We start from the raw sequence: 24,736 nt of genomic DNA, 5'->3' as shown, positions 1-24,736 counted from the left end.
CAACGATCGTATTATGAATAGATTATGTCGCTATTATAAGAAGCAAACCTGAAAAAAACAATCGCTATATATTTCAAGAGATTTCATTTATTCAATTTTTTTTTGTATAATCTTCTCTCGATTTATAAGAACTTTATAATATTAGAACGTAACTTTTTTCAAATTTGCTTCAGTGTTTAATTTAAAAAAACCACTACACTATTAATTTTGACATTCTTTGTTTCAAAAAATATATATACCCGTACATAAATTGAGCTATTTTACCCTAATTAAAGTCAGGTCTTTAACAATTTTCCCTGTTTGAAGAAAATGTAAATAAACTAAGTTATTACTTTTTATAAAAAAAAATTATTCACGAAAGGAATCCATTATACTAATGTATTAACCCCTTGACTGTCGATGGCCCATATATGTCCAAAAAAAGTCGTGCCACCTTTATCATTTTGGACATATATATGTCTACATTAGAAAAAAATACTAAACATAATTAGAATTGAGTGTCAAATGTGTATACTAAGGTTTTCGGGGTCGCTGAATCCGAATTTGAGGTCAGAATTAAAAAATTCAAAATGACGAACCCAATATGGCGGAAAAAATTGATTCGATTCGTTCAAAATTCGGTACTCAGGGGTTTTTTAGGGTCGCTGAATCCAAATTTGAGGTCAGATTTGGATTCAGCGACCCAAAAAAAACCTTAAGTACCGAATTTAAAACGAATCGTATGAATTTTAAATTTTTTCCGCTATATTAAGTATCCATATTGGGTCCGCCATTTAACATTTTTAAAATCTGACAACAAATTTGGATTTAGCAACCCAAAAAATCCCCGAGTACCAAATTTTGAACGAATCGAATTAACTTTAAATTTTTTCCGCTATATTGGGTCCGCCATTTTGAATTTTTTACAATCGGACATTAAATTTGCATTCAGCGACCCCAAAAACCCCCGAGTACCGAATTTTGAACGAATCGAATCAATTTTTCCGACATATTGGGTCCGCCATTTTGAATTTTTAAATCTGACATCAAATTTGAATTCAGCGACCTGGTCGAAATCCCGAGTAGGGTGTTCACTATATTTAACATAGGGCTCTGATCAGGGCCCTGATAGTTTTTCCCTATTAAAATTTTTTAAATAAAGTAAGTTTTTAAGATTACTGCACTGTAAAAAGTAAATCGTATTTTAAAATGAGTCTTAAATTCAGCAGTACTAGCCATAATGTATTTAAATTGAAATTGCATGTAAATTCATTGCTTAGATTCAGCAAGGGCTGTCTAAAAAATGTTGCCTCTTAAAATAAGACACCTTTTCTGTCTTAAAATAAGACTTTCTTTTTACTGTGTGTTTGTAAAAAAGGTATTAACAATTAAAAAAATTTTATATTAGTGTATTAATCATTTTTTTAATTATAGGGATTTGACCAGAATTCTCGTCTAAAATCCCTTATAGTACCCTGATCAGTTTTCCCTAAATAGAAAATTAATTGGGAATAGCGTCACGGCCACGTAGGGCGCTGGTCATTTTCTTTGGCATGGGCCACACTAGAGATAGGAAAAACTGGTGTGAACCCCATTTTAATTTCTGCATTATTAAAAAATATTTTTATTTTGATAGAAAATAAATAAAAAAATATAAATTCAGAAACGTATTTTGTCCATAATAAAAAATATACATAAACTCTTAATCTGAATCAGTGAAAGAGGAAATAAGTTTGTAATATTTCTATACCAATTTTCGATTAAGAGAGAACATAATTTTTATTTTATCGTGTTAATATTAAGCGAAGGGACAATAATATATTTTAAAGAGCACGAAAAGGATTATACGCCATAAATATGAAATCTTTTGAAAAAGAAAAATAGTACAAGCGCAACAACAAATAATACTCTATACAGAAGGGGTTGAAATGCGATGAGCGAGATCAGGTCAGGTCAAGTCGCATAAATAACGTCAAACATATGTATGCATGTGTGTGTGTGAGGTCTGTTTTTTTTCATTTTGTTTTTTGTCGGGTTCACCCTTGCCCGCAGGATGGATTCACATTTGGAGAGTTCGACGTGAATGAAGCGGCGCTAAAGTTCTTTTTTTTTTTTTTTTGCCTCTGTCGAAAAATGTACAGCTATTTATCAATGACTTACGCACCCATTCCCTCTGTTCTTCTTTGCTGCAAGCAATATCTGTGGCTTTTTAAACGGCTTTAATTTTCCATTAAAAACGGGAAGTGGTAAAAAAAAAACAGCATAAAGAAATAAATAACAGAGAAAAAAGAATAAAAAAAACTGGGATTAAAGAGTTTGATTAAATTATCGAAATTATATGAAGAGAGTACAGAAAGAGAGAGTATAAATACACATTTCTTTTAAATATTCATTTAGTTAGCTTCATTAGTAATGTATTATAGCTCATGTTCATTTTGACGCGCTGTGGCATGAATAATTAATTACATACTTCGCGAGAATTTTTCGCCAGCATCAAGATGATTTGTCATTTTTTTATAGTTACTGTTTGTAATATAGCTATATGTTACAATATTATCATTTTTATAACAATTTATAATATTTATAATCTCTAATTGTAACAATGTATGATAATTGTAATCTATAATAGTTATGTTAAAATTACAAATAGTTGTATGTTACAATAACTGACTGTTCACCATTTATGGTATTTACAGTAATCAATTATCGTTACAATTAATTATAGTTTCGTGACAATCAAAGGTAGTCACAATGTATGATAGTTGCATTATAATATCTGAACATTACACTGTATGATAGTTACAATCTATGATAGTTTCATTACAATCTCTGGACATTACATTGTATGATAGTTTCATTACAATATCTGGACATTACACTGTATGCTACTTACAATGTATGATTGTTAAAATATATGATTGATACAATGTATGATAGTTACAGTGTATGATAGTTTCATTACAATATCTGGACATTACACTGTATGATAGTTACAATGTATGATTATTAAAATATATGATTGATACAATGTATGATAGTTTCATTAGAATATCTGGACATTACACTGTATGATAGTTACAATGTATGATAGTTACAATGTATGATAGTTACAATGTATGATAGTTACAATGTATGATAGTTACAATGTATGATAGTTACAATGTATGATTGTTAAAATATATGATTGATACAATGTATGATAGTTTCATTAGAATATCTGGACATTACACTGTATGATAGTTTCATTAGAATATCTGGACATTACACTGTATGATAGTTACAATATATGATAGTTACACTGTATGATAGTTACAATGTATGATAGTTACAATGTATGATAGCTTCATTACAATATCTGGACATTACACTGTATGATAGTTACAATGTATGATAGTTACAATGTATGATAGTTACAATGTATGATTGTTAAAATATATGATTGATACAATGTATGATAGTTTCATTAGAATATCTGGACATTACACTGTATGATAGTTACAATATATGATAGTTACACTGTATGATAGTTACAATGTATGATAGTTACAATGTATGATAGCTTCATTACAATATCTGGACATTACACTGTATGATAGTTACAATGTATGATAGTTACAATGTATGATAGTTACAATGTATGATTGTTAAAATATATGATTGATACAATGTATGATAGTTACAATGTATGATTGTTAAAATATATGATTGATACAATGTATGATAGTTTCATTAGAATATCTGGACATTACACTGTATGATAGTTACAATGTATGATAGTTACAATGTATGATAGTTACAATGTATGATTGTTAAAATATATGATTGATACAATGTATGATAGTTTCATTAGAATATCTGGACATTACACTGTATGATAGTTACAATATATGATAGTTACACTGTATGATAGTTACAATGTATGATAGTTACAATGTATGATAGCTTCATTACAATATCTGGACATTACACTGTATGATAGTTACAATGTATGATAGTTACAATGTATGATAGTTACAATGTATGATTGTTAAAATATATGATTGATACAATGTATGATAGTTACAATGTATGATTGTTAAAATATATGATTGATACAATGTATGATAGTTTCATTAGAATATCTGGACATTACACTGTATGATAGTTACAATGTATGATAGTTACAATGTATGATAGTTACAATGTATGATTGTTAAAATATATGATTGATACAATGTATGATAGTTACAATGTATGATTGTTAAAATATATGATTGATACAATGTATGATAGTTTCATTAGAATATCTGGACATTACACTGTATGATAGTTACAATGTATGATAGTTACAATGTATGATAGTTACAATGTATGATAGTTACAATGTATGATTGTTAAAATATATGATTGATACAATGTATGATAGTTTCATTAGAATATCTGGACATTACACTGTATGATAGTTACAATGTATGATTGTTAAAATATATGATTGATACAATGTATGATAGTTACAGTGTATGATAGTTTCATTACAATATCTGGACATTACACTGTATGATAGTTACAATGTATGATAGTTTTATTACAATCTCTGGATATTACACTGTACGATAGTTACAATATATGATAGTTACACTGTATGATAGTTATGTTACAATGAATGATAGGTACAGATTATGTCAGTTACAAACCCTGATACATATAATTTCATTATATATGAATCAATGAATAAATATTTTGAAAAATAAAAAATTGCTTTTTTCAATAGAGCCATGAAATTTGACGTGGAGCAAAATTTTGAATAACAAGGTGTATACTATATAGTCGCGTGCGCGTGCAACCGTATATATGAACTGTGTGTCTGGATGAATCTAATATGTTTTAATTAACGAATAACATTCGCGCAATCATTCGAGGGAAAACGGGGCGCAATAATTGTTATTACTATAGTGCTTAGGTTTTGCGAGACCCAGTGCCGCCATGCAGTCATGCAAGAAATGCAAACCACCCACGCCGAGTGACGCGCTTAGAGACCAAAGGTTTTAGTTATTCACGCGTCAAGGCGCCACCGCGTAAGTTATTCGAATCAGACCATGCGTTTCTAATGTGTGAGCCTATACGAAATCCTGCAGAGACGACTTGCACTTCACGCCTCGCAATCCCGATTCCGATGCCTCCTCTCTTTACTTTTTTTTTTCTCTCTCTCTCATCATCAAAAAGACGCTCCACTGGGCTCGCCTTCCGGAGAATAAAGTCCCACAGGGGTGATGAAAAGTATACGTGCGTGCGCAAAAGAAAAAAAAAAAAAAAAAAAAAGACGGCACTTTTTTATAAACGTCAACTCCTCACAAATCCCTATGAAATATTCTTGTAATCCTATGTTTTCTTCCTTTTTTGTAATATAATAATCAATATTTGTTTGTTTTCATTATTTTACGAATTTAGTTTAATTCATAAACAAAAGAAATTGTATTATAATTTTTTCCAAAATAATACTTGCGAATTTATTATTATTTTTGGGGTGCTTCTCCCAAAATTTTCCTTTTTATGAGTTGGAAACAAAAAAAAAAGTAATTTTTGACTATCTAAGAGGCTGGCTACACCGAGAGCCAATCAGGAGGGTTAAATTTAATCCTCTGGCGTACTGAACAAGTGGACTAAATTTTGCGTCTGCGCAGAATGTTTGTGCACATCTACGACCATGGTTAATACCAGGTCATGGCTGGATATACAAGGCGCAAAGCTAGTATAAATGCCAACGTCAATCTTTACTACTACTACTACGACCATGGTTGCGATAGCGACAGGTTAGAAAAGGCGATCGCGTGGTCGCCAAAGCCAGCGAACTTTACTAACCTGTCACTATTACAACCATGGTCGCAGATGTACACAAACATACTGCGCAGACGCAAAATTTAGTCCACTTGTTAAGTACGCCAGAGGATTAAATTTAACCCTCCTGATTGGCTCTCGGTGTAGCCAGCCTCTAAATATTAAATTATATTCATCTTTCAAAGATCTAACACCTCGTTAGGAATGATTATGTTAATTTTTATCTTTTATTGAAGATATTTTATATTAAAAATCAAGAGGTTATATAATTTGGCAAAAGTAGTACTTTTACATTTACTTTTATAAATGACAAATAAACAGAAGTTTATTTATACAAAATATGTATAGTTTTATATAACGGAAAATATAAAAAAAACCATGAGAATAGATATTCTAGAGACTTGATTTTATTATTTGTTCCTTTTTTTTCCTTTTTCTATCCAGAAAATTGATGACTTTTTATTAGTTATCCCTTGTCATAAGTTTTCTGTAGTGTGTCTGCTTGTAAAAACGCCCACGTTCGAATGACGAACGAGAGACTAAAAAGCGAATGATGTAACGCGAAGTGAATCGTGTTAGGTCCATTTTTCACGTTATCAGTTTTCATCAGAAGCCACTTCTCGAACGTGTCGCTTCCATTTACGACCTATCCGAGCTTCTCCATCGATGAAACCTATGTCACTTTCGATTTCGATTGCAAACAAAAAAAAAGGGAAAGACAAGTTTAAAATTTTCTGATAGAGATAAGAATTGAAATACGATAATTCACTAAATGAAAATAATAAATTTTATTTCTCTCTAATGAATGGAGAAAAATATTAATTTAATAACTATAAAATATAATAATAATAATAATAATAGTAAATAAAAGAATGTTAATTAAATAAAAAAATTATACATATAAATTAGTATATTTTGCAAAAAAAAACTACCGTTTTTCATTAATTAATTTTCGAGAATCATTTGATTTTAATATAATTTTGAGAAAAAATGATAATTATAATCACTTATTTTTTGTAAATTATTATCCTTTAGAAATTATAACTGTTGACATTTTAATGGCTGAGTCTAGTTGGTGGAAATGACTAAATAATTCGATTAAGCTATATATGTGCACGTGCAGTTGAAAAATGACGATAATTAAATATTTCAATACTTTAGTTTCTTATGGTTTAAAAGGTATAATATGTTGAAATAAGAACGCTGGATTATTATATTGCTTCATAAGTACATAAACTGCGTTATTTTTGTGTCATTAAAATATCTTTACCTACCGCATGGTCGCGACCATTGGCTTATAACACGTTAAACTAATGTCCCTACGACTCCATATTATATCCTCTATACAATGTTTCATTATAAGTAAACTATATAATAGTTAAGTGCATCATTTGAGATCTCAAGATATACTTTAAGGTAGCTGAATTTTAATATTTTGCTAATGTAAATTTAAAAATAAAAATTACGCAAAACTTGTTTCCACAAGTGCCAAAATTCTGGTAGAAAAAATTTATGGCGTTAGCTATATATAGCACTGCTATAATAATTAAATGTATACGATAGTTATATAATTATACATTGTTACATTGTATGATGGTTTTGTTACAGCAAGTGGTCGTTGCAATATATGATAGTTATAATGAATGACTGTCATTAGGTATGATAGTTTTGTTACAATGATGATTGTTACAATATAGGATAGTTACACTGTATGCTACTTACAATGAATGATAGTTACAATGTATGATTGTTACACTGTATATGATACTTACAATATATGGTCGTTACAATGTATGATTGTTACAATATATGATAGTATAATATATGATAGTTAAAATAAATAATAGTTACAATATGTAGTTGGCTACAATGTATGATAGTAATAATGAATGAATGATACAATGTATATTATCTTTTATTACGATCTTACATCATAATAATAGTTACAATACATATATAAATCATTGTCACAATTTATGATAGTTACAGTGTGTGATTGTCACAAGGTATGACTATTCAATTACAATCGTTAGTCATTACAATGTATGATTGTTACAATGTATAATAACAATAAATGATAGTTACACTGTATGATAATTACAATCACTGATTGTTAAAATGTAAGATGGTTATGTTACAATTATCGAAAGTTACAAAGTATAATAAATTCTAAATTCGTTACTATCAATAACTTTATGTTATATGCAATTTTCCACAGTTACAATGTATAATAGTTATGTTATTGTTAATTATTACAATCACTATTATTTAAAATGTATAATAGTTATGATGCAATTACTGATAGTTATAATATATGGTTGTTACACTAAATAATTGCGATGACTGTTAGTTACAATGAATGATAGTTATACTATAATTACTGATAGTTACAATATATGATAATTTGGTTACAATCTCTGGCTATTATAATGTATGATTGTTACAATATATAATAATTTCGTTACAATTTCCAGTTGTTACAATGTATGATAGTTTTGTTACAATGTATAGTAGTTACTCTATATGACAATAGCGAACAAGTAATGATACAGTGCAATAAGGTATGATACTTCAGTAACAATCTCAGGTCGTTACTATGTATGATAATTTTGTTACAAGGTATGATTATCATATTGTATGATTGTCACAATGTATGATAGTAACAATCAATGATAGTTGAATGGATGATACTAAAAATGATATATAGTTTAAAAAATGTGATATTTTCATTACGATCACAAATGATTACATCACATTAGGATGCTAGTTTTATTATAATCACTTTATAGAGTTACAATGTATGATAGTTTTATTACAATAAATTATATTATACATACGACCTATTTATAGTAGTTTCAAACAATTACAGCTCTAATTTGCTATAATTTTAAACATTGTTTGCAAAATCTTGAATTTATTTTTTTTATGAATTCTTGCTATATATATATATATATATATATATATATAAAAAAAAGAGTATTTTTTAAAACAATATTAGTCTGAAGAAACAATTGAAAACTTGCTTTTCAAGTCTGAAAATATAAAAAGCTCGTATGAAATTTCTTAAAGGACAAGCTTGAAAACTGACTCGGGCAACACGTTGTAACGTTGGAAACGTGAGCATTACCATAAAACTGTGAATTTTATGAGAAGTGAGTCTCGCGCGTCTCTGAAATCGCGGTTAGAGTCGAGAGCGGGATATCCCGTGGCGCTCCTTGTCGTTATCAAAATTCCGTCACAAAAGCCACACATCACACGGTCTCATGTGTCTACCACATTTACACACGAGTCGAATATTTTTTTTTAATTTTTTTTTTTTGTTTTTTGCTTTTTACAAAAAATGTGTTGTTGCGCTCACAGTTCACACAGTGAGACCAGGTAGCAAATGACCGGTTGCATTTTGTTTTCTCGCAATCTGAACCCCGTCAACGAATGGCACACGCATTTACCTATATTATAATCAACGTTCGTAAAGCAATCCTCTTTATATGAACAAATCTCATTCTCACTGGACAACGTAAGAATCAACAAAATACTTATCTTATCTTTTCTCTTGACGTTGCAATTTTTTTTCTTTTTTTTTCTATAAATAAATAGCAATTGCCTACTGCCATATCAATGCTACAAGTTTCTAGATTTCCTTATCATTAAATTGTATGCGAAATGATTCAATTTTCTATTTTAATGTAAATTTGAATAAAACAAAATTTTTATTGAATATTTCAATTGAATTTTTTTAAGCAGATTATTAATAAATATAAATATTTTAAAGTTGAAATAAAATATAAAGACATTTTGCAAAATTGTTTTAAAAATGTTAATTTGTAAAATTTGTAAGATTATGCAACAGTTCGGTAAATTTTACTAGCACTATTGTATAATTTAATTATACAAAAATACAGCAAGTTTTTTGTTTAGAAATATATTTGATTTTCTTGAAAATTTATCATTTGCAGTACAATATTCTAAAAAGAAAATTGAAAAAATAGAAATTGAAAGTGAATTGTTTAAGATTTCTCTTTGCACGTCCACGTCATAATGCAGAAAATTGTAATTCGCAATGTTTCTACTCTTTTTTGTGCGCAACATAGAAGATAAATTGTAATTAATTTTTACCTTGCAAAATATAATGTGAGAATTATATTTAAACAAAAATATATATATGGACCTAATCTAGAATCAGGATTTAGTATATATATACATATATACACGAAGATGGTATCCCACCAGCGAAATTCTCATTAATCTTCTGGAAGTTTACTCGGTGTTGAACATCCGGCGGTAGAGCGATTTATTTGAGCTTCCGTCTTTATCTTGGCCAGAATCTCAATGAAAGAGAATATAGACCATAACTACTGTTCATTGCCTACTTAACACTACCTCATCGTCCACCTTACGCAAAAATATGATTTACCTACACGTGCTTCTTATAAATTTATAGTGCAATACACTATCTCTTTCACGAGATATTAAAAACTTTCTCCATTTTTTTTTACATAAAATTACACTGAAATTTTTCTATGAACAACTAGCAAATTTTTTTTCAATTTTTCAAAAATTAGACAACAAAAAATTTTTCTACAATAAAAAGAAAAACAGTAGTATAAGCATATTTATATATGCTTAAAAGACTTGAATAATTTATTAACAAAGAGATTTCTAGTACAAAGATGAAGAATTAAGATCAAAATTAGTATTCATCAGACATAGAAATTTCATTTTAGATATTCAGGGTGGTTTATGCCACCCAACAGGAACATATATATATATATACATACTTTTCATCATGAAGCTGGTGAAATTCTTCAGGAGCTAGAGATACTCATGTTGTTCGTACTTATAGCTAGTGCGGTATAAAAATTCACTTTATTGCTGTTTCCCAGATTCCAGAAGGAGATCGACCTTTCATCCGACCTAGCGCATTCTCGTCGAGTCACGAAATCTGGTTTCGGAGATATACACATATATATATATATATATATATATAATCGGATAAGCACGGTTAGAAGAGTCATTCCGTCGGGTGTCATGCTTCAGATATAATATTCACACAATAAAAAAAATGTAAAGATGTGTCTTATAAATTAAATTAATATTGAAATTAAGGTTAATTTTAATTTAGACTGCAACTTGCATAAAAATAAAATCTTAAGCCTCAATTTAAAAAATTTATCTTATTTATAATTATTCATTTAAATTATACAACTTTGTTTAGTACTTACGACAAATTAACAATTATTGTACTTATAACACTTAAATCTAAGAAATAAAATTTTCTGTACGAAATGGGAATCGAACCCAGGATTTTGTAGATGCTACTCATGTACGTTATCATGGTGCTATAGTGACTATTATTGATAATTTATCTTTACTATCAATTTAAGAAATTAAGTTCCTGTTCCGATTTTAACTGGATTTTCTTACAATAAGAAAAATATGCTATTGAATTAACAGCATTTTTGGCACAGGCAAAAAAATTATTGATTCAAAAGCATATGCTACAGAATTTGTAAAATTTATAGATTCTATAGTATATGCTTTTTAATCATTAATTTTTATGCCTTTGGCAGAAATACTGTTGACTCAATTGCATATTTTTCTCAATCTTTAAAATATTGGCTAAATGTAACCAGTATAATTCTGTTAATAGAAACTGTTAAGTTTTTATTTTTAGTAGCTGATTAATTTTTCTAAGAGTAACTAAGTTACTAACTAACTAACTTGTGATTAATTTTTCTATTCAGTGCCACGAGGAAAAAAAAATTGTTGTGGTTACTAAAAATTAAGACCACACAACAATTCCGGATTGTCAATATAGAACTAGCACTTCTATTTGTTGTTGGGACAAAATAAAATTGTTAAAATGGGATTGTTCGGTGAACAAACAGAATATTGTTTGAAGAACAAAGAAAATTGTTATGGAACAGTTGAAATAACAAAACTAAATTGTTAAATCGGCAATACAATTTGTTGTATTAACAAAGCTTTGATCCGTCTAATACAATTTGTTCAGTTTTTTCGCCTTCTAAAATAATTGATAGCAGATTTCCGTAGGTCATATCACCAGTTTTATTTGCATTAAAATCTATGGAACATGCAGCTTCTGAATCAAATTCTTTGACCTGAAACCAAAAGATTATTTTGAGTTGAAATTTGTTGTTAAATAATATTTAATATACATTTTGTATTTTTTAAAGTGAGGTTATGTTCAATAGTAACCGTGTATAACTTACCGATAAACGATGAAATTGTCTCTTCATCCATTCACCACACTTGCAATAGATTTCTCACTTTAACCGGATTCATTATTTAACAGCACTTTGTCATTTAAAACAAACTAATAATAAAAGCAAAAGTGGCACATGTGCCAGAAGCAAACGACACGAGGCGATCTGCACGCCAGTTTGCAAGAATTCAAGATGACCACGTGACATGGAACAATAAACTTGTCAGCTGAATAAATTCGGATTGTTCCATCAGCAATCGGCAGAGAGTTTGCTTCTGCAACTGTACGGAATTGCAAACTGAACAAAACTGACAACAAAAAATTCGTATTGTTTTTAAAACAACGTATACATTATTTGTATTGACAACAATCCCATTTTAACAATTTTTTTTTGTCCCAGCAACAAATAGAACTGCTGGTTCTATATTGACAATCCGGAATTGTTGTGTAGACTTAATTTTTAGTAACCACAACAATTCTTTTTTCTCCGTGTAAATTCAACAGCTGACAATCAATAAGAAAATCTGCAAACAATAAGTGAATCAACAAATGTGATTTTAAAAATGTTGCAACCTAAAATAAAACTCATTTCATCCCTTAAAATAAGATTTTTTTTAGAAAGAAAAAAGTGAGAGAGAGAAAGAGAGTTTGTATATTGCGCAGTGTCCTTAAAAAGGGCACACCAGAGCTTGTAGAGCACTCACTGAAAAATAGAAAGGAGCTGCCAGTGAGCTAGTCAAGGGCACTTGTGTGAGAGGATTGGTTGAATAGAGAAGACACAGGTTGATGAGCTGATGATAGGATCTACTGGCCAAGGCTGGCTGGCAGGCTCCCGATGAAGGAGTCCGTAGATACTATCGTTTCTTCCTTGACTGTGTCGCTGTCGCTGTCATGTCAAGGTCCGAGGCTGCACGCCGCTTTCCAATGGACACAAGCGTTGCGCTGCAATTGCAATGTCCTCCGATTTCTCTCTTCTTCACCAATGAAAAATCACTACAGTTTTCCTCTATGTATTTTTCAGAGATTCAAAAAAAAATTCCGCAATATTCCAAATAAAATATTTCTCTGGGTGTAGTTATGGTAAAATAATTTTCTGTATAGTTACAAAATTTCGATTCTATATAGAGCCCCCTCTATGTATAAATGTCGAAATTATAGTTCATCGCGCAGGAGCAAGTTCGTGATTCTGAAAGATGTATCCTCATCAGCATGCGAATAGGACGTGCATATCGGACAAGGATCTTTATCTGTTTGTTGGCAATATTCTGCCATCTTGCGGTATATAACCCTTCGTGGGGGCAGTGCTTCGGGCAAGCAGTCGGGTCAGGTACGAGGAGCCGCGGGGTTATCTGATGCAAACGCGCGAATATCTTGCCGGCTTCCGGCGCCCAACCCGTGATTACCGCGTCGATTGTCTGCAAATGATACTGAAAAATGTTATCCTCGCGCTCTCAATCAAAGTCAAGCATTTTATATATATATATATATATATATATTCCTTTAAATATATTCTTGTCCTTATATTAACGACTTTACACGACACCAAAAATAACGTTTGTTTTACCAGAGGATTAAACAAAAAATTTTGGCAAAATTTTTTGTATAATTTTAGTGGACCTAAATATTCATTCTCCAATAAATATTTCAAATTTAAATAAACAAGTTGTAAATTCAGATGTTCATTACATGAATATTTTGCTTCCTCGTGAAGAAAGCAAAATTTTATTGCCAAAATGTGAATTTTTGATTTTTTAACTTTCATTAATTCTTTAAATTTACCTCAAAAAGTATACTTTATATATATCGATCAATTCGTCTTGACGTAATGAATACGATTTTATTATATATAACCTTAAATTTTTCTATTTAAAATTTTTTTCGATTAAAAAAAATTTTTTGGAAAAAAGACGATAAAATTTTTTTTTTGGGTATTTTTCAAAATCCTTTGGTCAGATTTGAGATATTAATATGATAAATGAGCCTACCAAATTTTATTTAAATCCATTAAAACCTGTTAAAGTTATCTTCTAAACAAAAAAGGGATCCATACACACACATACACACACATACATACATCCGGACAATTGATCAGGATCTCATATAACATGTTTCTATAAAGAAAAAAATTTGTTTCTGCCACTTTTGAAAAGTTTTATAAACGAAAGGACTACAAAGCTTCCTCCACGAGGAAGCAAAATAAATTAATTAAACAAATAATTTGTTTCTACGATTGACATAATTTATTTTATTATTAATAATTGTTATATGTTTATACAATTATTTACACAATTTATTAAAATAATCGATCGAATTGTTTGTCAAAAAAAAATTTCATGCATTTATCCGCAATTACTTATGGGAAACCCATGTAAAACGTCATGTAAATGGCAATATACAACAAATTATCTCATACTCAAATAAAAGATAATACCTATTAAGTAGACACTTTGTGAGTAAACAAACTTGTGCTCTCATGATATACAGTGAATGTATGTATATGTATAGCACTCACTGAATCGAGGAGAAATTATACTCTCAGAAACTCTATAAATTATATCAATTCCGTTTGAAGAACTGCATTTAATCAATTCAGTTCATAAAGATCTCATAGAGATACACTATATTACATATATATATATATATATATATATATGACTTTGAAAATTTAATTGTATAAACAATTGTGAACTCCCTTTTTTCTATAATGAATTTTCAAGGGGTTTCTATATGTTTACAAATCAATTAATGTATTTTAATGATAAACACTTTTTTTCACTATTTCTTCGACTCATTAACTACTCTGATGGTGGTCTATTAGTACCATAGAAACGAGCGCATCTATTCAATATCATTTTCTAATCGTTTGAAACAATGGATTTGACCATGTCGTTAGGATCCATTATATATATATTGATGAATTAACACTTGTCTATGTATTTTTATATAGGCATGAAAATATAGATGTAATTGGAAATTTCATCTATATTTAAAAATTGTACTTTTTGAGTTAAATTATATATTAATAATAATTAAATAATATAATTTTAGAAATACATAATTTCCTAGTGCACTGAAAGAAATGCTTTGAAATTATCAAACAAAACAGTTTGGTTGCAAAATTCTTACTAACTTAGAAAATGGAAATAAGGTTCTTTTATTTTAGCCAAACGAATCATAATATCAATAAACACAATTTTGAAAAATATAAGTACTACTTTGGTTGACAAGACTGTGCAGAAAGACAATTTTAACTGCTTGGAAGTTAGAAAAGTTTATTTCGATTTTTGAAGGTAACATTTTATTAAATTCATTATCAACTTATTAATTTCTGTAATACCTAACCACTGAATGAAAGAGTCTAGTAAATATTATCTCTAAAAGAAACATAAAACTGAAATAGTGATATTGTATCACAGTAACAAACCTAGCAATACAATATGGTTGGATGAGCGAGAATTCTGGCAGTATACTGCCAAACACACTGAAAGAAATTATTAGTAATTATAATCACGAATAATTTCTTTCAGTGTGTTTATAGAAGATTTTAAGGTTATTAGGTTGAGAAATCAGGATGACATTTTTTAAACTATATGGTAAATTTTATACTTTACAGTAAAGTGTATAAAATTATAGTCTTTTCTAAGGTACTGTATACTTAAAGAAATATAACCTTAATAAAAGTTTCGGATTGACGTTGCATTAGTTTTTATATATATATATATATATATATTAATCCGAGGCTTTCCGAAATTTATTGGCTAAAATTCACTCAATATTCAGTCTTATGTGTAAATAGTTTTAGTCCAAAGTGGGTTGAAATAATGATTTATTTTTTAGTGAATATCGGAAATTTTCATTAGGGAATTAAATAACATTTTTGTCCTCTTTACGTAGAATCCCTCGTATATGCTATTATCATTATTTAAAAATCCGTAACTGCGCATATACCGTCTTTTTTTTCATTTCATTGTGTCAATCTCTTGTGCATCTAGTTTACAAGTAAATTGTTTCCAGAGCATGAAGTCGTGGTTAAATTTGGTTATCTCTTATACATGCTGAAGACAAAATCGACGTAAAGGCGCAACGGAGTTAGATTGTATATATATGTATATATATATATATATATATATATATATATATATATATATATATGTGTGTGTGTAATGTGTGCGCAGTTACACGAAGTTTGAATTGCGCGCAAGTATATAACTATATACATTTCCTGATGCTTCTTGACTAGTGTTTGCCCGATTGGCGGTGTTCTGTCGGTCCCCGGAAGATCACCAGGCGTACTACGTCTCCCGTGGAGAAACGTACCATTTATCTACGTCAACCTCGTTCACCAACACCATAAAACCTCTACGATCCATTACTTGTGCCCGCATAATGCTCGCATTCGTAATACATACGTGCGTTTAGTTATGTGCACGATTCTTTCAGCAGTATAGTATCTTATCGTACTGTATATAAGCGACATTAATGGTGGTAAAAGATCCTTCTCTCTCTCTCTCTCTCTCTGTCTCTTTTTTCACGAAGAAAAAAAAAATTAATGCCATCACATTATCTTCTGTATATGTGTACATGTGACGAAAAGAAAGTCTCTCGCGCGCTAAGTAATTGACGTCCTTTTACACGCTTCAAAAAATTTTTCATCTTCCGCTCAATCTGACCTGGAAAAGTCATCTTTAAAGATCACTCGAGAGAAAAAGCACACTTTGTTATCCGTTATAATCTTGACGGGAATTTACTCTTTTCCCTTGTTAATATAATATATATACTCTCTAAATTGAAATTGGCGAAAGATTATTTTAAAAGTATATATTATGTGAGAATAAAAAAATAAAAAGTTAGGGCAAGAGTTTAAAAAGATGATAAAATTTTCACATTAAGCTATAACTATAAGAAGTTGATTTATAATTCGGTAAATTATACTCCTAAAATTCCTGTATAATAAAAAAAGAGTTAGATTTTAAATATACATACGAACACGAAAATTCATAAAAGTCGCAACTTTCAGGAATTAAAGCAAAAGGAGTTATGATGCTAAGGAAGTTAATTTAATGATTACACTTTTGACGTTGATTTTTAACTCCAAAAATTTTACTCCTAAACTCTGCTGGCCATTGACACCATAAATTTTTTACAATGTATTTTACTCTACACTGTAAAAATGGGAGTTAAATCTTAACTCCTAAAAGGGATTCCATAAAAGCTGTACCTATATATGGAGTTAAAGTAAAGGAAGTTGATGCTGCGGGAGTTAATGTTAACTCACTTTTGGAGTTGATTTTTAACTTTAGAAATTTTACTCGACTACACCGGTTGCCATTAACTCCCCAAATATTTTATAGGTGTTTTGCAAACTGTAAAAAAATGAGAGTTAGATTTAAACTCCCAACGGGTCCACCCTTTTGGAGTTTAAGCAAATTAAATTTAATATTTTAACTCACTGTTGGAGTTGATTTTTAACTCATAAAGTTTTAATCCAAACTCCAACATTTTTTACAGTGTACGACGAAAATAAGCCCCACTATTAAAAAATATAGAAAAAAAACTGTTGTTCAATATATGCTAATTAAATTAATCTCTGAAATATAAATTTTCGCAACGTGACAACTTTTCATTCACTGTATTGTAATATTTATATATACCTGTAAATTTAACGAGCTCCCAATTCAATTGAATTACAGCAAAAAAATGCTGTTCTGTCGTTCACTGGATCAATTTCGCATATCCAATGGAAAATAAAAAATCTTTTTTCCTCTTGACAGTATAGTAGTAGGTATATGTATAGTGCAAGTGATATCTTTCTTGTCTCCGCGAAAAGAAAAAAAATCCAATTGAGGAATAAAGATCACTGCCGATACCAATCACATATATATATATATATATATATATATATATATAAATTCAAGCCGCGCGCGGCTTATTGATTTTCAACGCGAATGTCTTTTCGGATAGAGATAAAAATCATGGCCCCATTATTTCAGTGACTATACGGTTCTTTTAACCGGGAGTTTCCGCTATCGCATCACACAAACTCTATTGCATTATGTAAAATATCCCGTGAGTCAGGATAACTTATCTCAGTCTACGGGTAAATAAGTGCAAAGATATAACGGTTAATTTCCGCGTTAACGCACGTTTATCGCTAACGTCTATCCGGACTCAACGGCCCAGGCAGCAGGATGCCAGACGTCTACTACTGTACGCGATTCTGGTGATTTCACATATGTGTGCGTTTACTGCTATATACGTATATATATATATATATATATATATCCTCTAAACGCATTCATTTGCATCAACGATCATCAAATGTACAGTAAATTTTATTTACACTCGTTACGTGGTCTTTAATTTTTCTGTTTTTTTTTCAAATCTCCTTTCGCAAGAGGTATAATTTTGTTCTTAATTTCAATGTGAAAAACATCCTTATAGGGTTTTTCTTCAAAAATGTTTTCTTATATTATCTACTGGCAATAATAAATCTATATAATAGAGAAATATCAAAAGTTGCACTCTTTTGGAGCTAAAGCAACGGGAGTTGATGCTAAAGGAGTAAATTTTATGTCTGTGGAGAGTTAATCTACTGCGTTTACTCACATTTGGAGTTGAGTTTTAACTCCAAAAATTTTACTCCTAACTCTGGTTGCCATTAACTTCTCAAATTTTTATACTATTTTTATACTTCCAAAATGAATCAACTCCTTAATATACACTGTAAAAAATTTTGAGGAGTTAATGGTAATCGGAAATGGAAGTAGAAATTTTTGAATTAAAAATTAACACCAAAAGTGAGTTAACATTAAATTAATTCCCTAGGTATAAATAAAACTCCCTTAACATTAACTCTTTTGGCTTCAACTCCAAAAGGGTGCGACTGTTATAGAGTCCCGTTGGGAGTTAAAAATTTATAGTGCATGTACAAATTTTGTTGCATGTTACTTTAACACCATATTTAGTATTAATATAACACTTCTTTTTTTCTCTGATACGAACGGGACTTAATAATAGTCGCACCCTTTTGGAGTTAAAGGAAAAATATATCTACACTGTAAAAAAAAAGGAGTTGAATTTCAACTCCCCAGGGGAAGCTATAAAAGTCCCACCCATTGAGGAGTTATTGCAAAGGGAGTTCAGATTAGGGAGTTCAACTTAAACTCATTACACGAGTTGGAGAATATGATCCTCCATATTATAAAATAACTCAAAAGAGAGTTGATACTAAACTCCCTTCCACTCTTGGTTAACTCCTTTTTCGAGTTGATTTTTAACTCGAAAAATCGAACTCCCAACTCCTAGTGCCGTTAACTCCCTAAATTTTTTACAGTGTATGTAGTACATGTATATTAAAGGCATAAAAAATTTAACGTAATTTAGTTAATAAAAATTTCAGTTACTAAAATAAAAAAAACCAATAATTCCTAAAGTGTTAATTTCACACTTATGAAATACCTTAATTGAGAAGAGTGCGGGAAATTTTATATATTATAATTTCAACGCAGTGTGAGATTAAAGAAGATATTGTAATTTATAAACGCTGTTTTCGAGCTTCTCCACCAGATGACTCGCATTCTCGGTATATACATTGAGAACGCGGATGCTGCAAACTTGTTTCTCTCTCCTTGTCTCATCTCCTTGTTTGCCTCATCTCGTTGTCAGCGGGAGCTTCAGCTGCAACCAATCGCCTAACGGATTTATCATCATCCGTTCTTCCATTGGCTAAACATTAAAGTCCTATCGAGCGGGAGGTAGAAGGCCGCGCCTAGCACACAGAGCCAGGTCGTGCTTTACCCCGCATATATATTTTTACCTTCTCACTTTATCTTTCTCTTTTTCTAAAGTGACACTCCAGTTGTATAGCATTTTTTAATATTTTACCCATTTTTGGATCATATGAATATTGTTAAAAATTTTCTTAATATTTCTAATTTAATTGTAAAAATAGCTTATTCTTCTATTTTAATACATTTTGTAAAAGTGTGATAATTTAATAAATGATAACAATGGTAATAATAATCAAAACTTTTGATCTTCTTTTTCTTGAGCTCCAAAAAGGTGTAATTTTTATGGAATCCTATTGGGAGTTAAAATTTAATTTCTTTTATTGTATTTTGCAAAATTGGGAGTGAAATTTCCAGAGTTAAAAGTAACTCCAAAAGTGAGTAAAGTTTGTACTGGGTATTTTGGTGTTAACTCACTCACAAGTATTTGCACTAAAGTCATTTAGAATTAACTCCTCATGGAGTGCATATGTCATTGTACTTTATACTCTCTAAATTTGAATTAGTAAAAATTTTAACTAATTTGAATTAGTGACTCACTTTTTGCTATTGAATTAGTAAAATTTTACTAATTATTAGTAACTTTGACTAATAATTAGTGAAATTTAACTAATTCAATAGCAAAAAGTGAGTCACTAATTCAAATTAGTAAAAATTTTCACTAATTCAGATTTAGAGAGTAAACTTAAATTTTTACAGTGTACACTGTGAAAATAAGAAATTTGTTTTTAACTCCCAACGGGTCTCTATAAGAGTCGCACGTCCTTTTTGGACTTGAAGAAAAAGAAAGTAATGTTTTTGGAATCAACTTTTTGGCGCTGATTTTTAACTCCAAAACCTCTATTCCCATAACTTTGGTTGCCAATAACTTCCCAAATTTTTTACAGAGTGTACAGATTTTCCTCTCATTAAATCAATTTTTTATATGACTGTAAACAAAATTGGAGAGTTATTGGCAACCGGAGTTGGGAATAAAAGTTTTGGAGTTAAAAATGAACTCCAAAATTTGATTCCAAAACATTAGATTAACTTCTCTAGTATTAATTCCGTAGGCATAAAATTAACTCCCTTAGAATCAACTCCTTTCCCTATTAACTCCAAAAAGGTGCGCCTTTTATAGAATCCCTTTTTTCACAGTGATTCCTTTTTTTCCGTTGGGAGTTAAAATCTAATTTCCTTTTTTACAGTGTACATTGTAAAAAATTTAAAGAGTTAATGGCGACCTGAGTTGGGAGTACAACTTTTGGAGTTAAAACCCAACTCCAAAAGTGAGTAACCATTAGATTAACTTCTTTAACTCCCTATAGGCATAAAATTAACATTATCTTAGAATCAACTCTAAAAGAGTGTGACTTTTTTTAGAATCCACTTGGGAGTTAAAATCAAACTCCCTTTTTTTACATATTATATTCCGGCGCCAATGTTGAGGTACGTGCGCGTCAGTACTAAATTTCTGATTCGAGTGTGTAATTCAACAATTCTGTTTCTCTAAGTAAATATCCAATTTCCAGGATTGAACTATTTTCTTGAGATGCACATGTATATATTCTATAATATATATAGTTGAAATCTGATGCAGCAAGCATCAGATGTGGTGGGTTCGAGAGGGATGCGGACAGACGGAGGGCGTCGGGACGTGCGGTTGAGGATTTTGTTCATATACACTCACACACATATATATATATATATATATATAGATATATAAAACGAAGGGGATGGGAATATTACAAGAGCGCAAACGCCGGGCGTTGGGGATGCCCCTGCGTCGCCATCCCTTGATCCTTGCTTTGCAAAACCCCTCCCCTCGCACACACCAGCCATCCCTCTTTTCTTCCTTCCTGACGTCTGTGCCGCGTTCCTGCCTCTCTAGCTCGACGACTAAAACACCGGGTTTGGAAGCTTTCACGTTTCAAACTCGTCTTCGTCATATTATCAGCGGCGTTTTCGTTTCACGTTCGGCAAATATTATTTATTTATTTATTTATTTCTGTTTTTTTTTAAGTGCCCATTCCACTCCTCTTTTTTTTCCCTCTCATTTCGTGATTATCGCAAGTCTCTGTTTCAAGTTATCACATTGATTTCCAACGATGATACCTTCATACCGTTCCAGCTATCGCGTCACTGGCTCCGGCCGATCGTCCTGACTCGAGGACCGGTACGCGTTCAGCATTTTGTATTCTCGCTAATTACTCTCACCAATACACAAACGCACACACACACATATATAGATATATAACAACGAACGAGTTGCGCGCTATTATAAAGCTGATGTTGGTGGTGGTGCTGCTGCTGTTACTGATTCGAGTTGTTGGCCTTTCTGTGTACGTGAATCAAATGCCACGCGATCGTGCCTACCCTGCTCCATCTTCTTGTCGCGTGCGGTAAATGAACTCCTCCGATGACCGGAAAAGAGGCAAGAAGATATCGGTGATTTGCGATTTACGTGACTCGAAGACCTTCATTTTATTGATGAGAAGAGAGAAAGAGAGGGAGGAATAGAGCTTTATGTTTTTGCTCTTACACAAGACGAGTGTATATACACATGTATATACAAACTTGAATTTTATATATATATATACAAAAGACATGAGAGGATGCTGATGCGTCAAAATTCAAGGATTTATCCTAATGAAGATTCTTTGTGCTTAAACTTTGGAATTGTTGCCGGAAGTCAAAATTCGTTGGAATAATGAGGTGTGTAAGAGGAAATTCTTTTTTTTTTTTTGAAAATTGACTTTCTAATGATGAAGAAAATAGGTTTCAGTGAATCAAATATATTTAACAAAACGTGTTTTTAAAGATGCTGTATAAATCATAACCATACATAAATCTTCTGTCATGCATTTGAAAAAACAATTAATTTAAAAAAAATATTTTATTAAAATTTTTATTAAAAAAAATAATTGCATTTAAACAAATTGAATTTTGCATAATTCAACTTTTGCTTTTTTGTTTTATTAATGTTGAATTTCGCTAAAAAAGTACGCTTTTATAACATTTAGTTTATCTATATAACAAGTGTTTACTTAAATCAATAATAATCAAACTATTTTCTGACTGTGATAAATATAAATGAGAGTGTAGTTGCAATTTATTTTATAAAGAAAAGATTGTTTGCTATCTAGAAAATGTTGTTCATCTTGACATGAAAACCTAATGATGATAAAAGGTATGTACATACCCAGCTTTTTCACATAGATTATATATATAATCAAAAAACAATTTAGTTTTTGAGAACAAAAAAGCGTATTTGCATCTCCATTGTATATATATTCTTATTTCAAAATATTCCTTTACAAATAATTTAGTTTTCATTCAAACTTGAATTTCTATTTCATTGAATCTGGATTTTCTTATTTGCAATCAATCGCCCATTCTGAGGTTGAATTTCTATATTTTTTTCTGTTATTTCTTTTTTAATCAATATTGTATATGATTTCAATATGATATTGAATTTTAATCCTTTATATTTCGTGTTCTATTTCAAATCAAAGATGTTTCGTATAAATAAAATTTTTTTCTTTTATCAAATTATTATAGATACTCACTTTTTATTTAAAAATCAAACCTGCAGGAAAGCTATAGCTATATTATATAATACATCCAGAAATATTTTTATTCGAATAATAATAAAAATAATAATAATAATAATAATAAAAAAAAATTTATTTTGATCTAATTTTGTTCTCTTCTTTTATAATTAAATATTATTAAAAATTATAAATTATTATACTAATAACTATAGAATGAAAGTTATAAATGAAATTTTCCGATGTTTATTTATGATTCAGGGGGGGAAATTTGAAAGAATATTTTCATTAATTTTTTTTATAAAGTAAAAAATTTCCACTAACAATCAATCTAACAATATTAATTTTAAATTACATAATAAACTAACAATAGATTTATCATTATATTGCACAATAACACTCCAGTATTGATTTATTTTGCCGACGGTAGTAAAATGAACGTCGTGTATAATGTATGAAACAATAAAAAGGAATCAAATATCTGGCATTTTAAAATTTAAACATTTTCAATAAAAAAAAAATTAATCATTTTAAAAATTATAGAAAATAAAAATTTAAGTCGAAGAATATTTTATACGCCAATTAACATTTAATTATTACAAAATTTCAAAATTCCAAAAAGAAAAAATATATTTACAACTATTTTTAAAATATTCTTAACTGAAAAAAAATAAAAAAAATATCTAGGTATTCACAAATTTTTTGAAAAATCAGAAAAGATTTCTTGAAATAAATTTGGTTTGAATAAAAAATTTCTTCGTGTATAGTGAAGTGAAATTAATTTTCAAAGTACTGTTTTGGTCTTAACTTATTAAACTAAAGCCTTAATTTAAAAAAGCTCTGTCTTAAATTTAGCATAAAGTTTTTAATCTTATATAAATTTTATAACTTCAACATATCTTTAATAAACTGACAATTAATATTAAAGAAGTTTGATCAGAAATTCAAGAAAAGTATTTTTTTTTTTAATTATTAGAATCAAAATAAAATACGACTTCTTCTTTTCTTAAAATAAAATTTACTAAAATTTTATTAAAAGAGACACATTCTCTGATATATAGGAATATATCGTCAAGGTCGCGTGTTGTGTTTCGACAAAGAGGAGCACCTCCCCAGGAGACGAATCGTAGGAAGGGTTTCATATCAAGAAGCCTATAAGGAAGATTCATCGAAGAGCAGCCTTTCGCTGCACATCTCTCAAGTCGTGGACCAGCGCGGAATTCGCCTCTGAAGCTTCCAACTGGCTAAGAATCGAATCCAGGTAGGTATAAAAGAAGCGCGCACAAGAGTCGAGAAGAAGGCGATCATTAAAATTTCTCAGACGAGGATAGTGTGACGGGGGTCCTCGTGACATAAGCCGAAAGACCAGGGGCGTCCTACTTTCCTTGCCGTCTTTTCTT

At 30.0% G+C, this 24,736-nt stretch overlaps 1 protein-coding gene across 2 annotated transcripts in view; it reads left to right on the top strand.

Moving 5' to 3' along the window:
* The first annotated feature begins 21,613 nt into the window (after nt 1–21,613).
* LOC127286440 (LIM/homeobox protein Lhx9-like) overlaps nt 21,614–24,736 on the top strand; it is a 40,429-nt gene continuing 37,306 nt past the window's right edge. The window contains exons 1-2 of one of the 2 annotated variants that reach the window (XM_051312872.1): nt 21,614–22,500; nt 24,398–24,597. The gene's annotated coding sequence lies outside the window, so the exon portion shown is untranslated. Of the gene's footprint in view, nt 22,501–22,866; nt 22,976–24,397; nt 24,598–24,736 lie in introns of those variants that run through there. The other variant, XM_051312873.1, reaches the window with a different exon arrangement.

Source organism: Leptopilina boulardi, unplaced genomic scaffold, assembly GCF_019393585.1.
Source record: "Leptopilina boulardi isolate dan_hultmark-lab unplaced genomic scaffold, ZJU_Lbou_2.1 LbouV2_354, whole genome shotgun sequence".
Lineage (NCBI taxonomy): Eukaryota > Metazoa > Arthropoda > Insecta > Hymenoptera > Figitidae > Leptopilina > Leptopilina boulardi.
The sequence above is the reverse complement of the archived record's forward strand: the minus strand, read 5'-3'. Positions and strand labels throughout refer to the sequence as shown.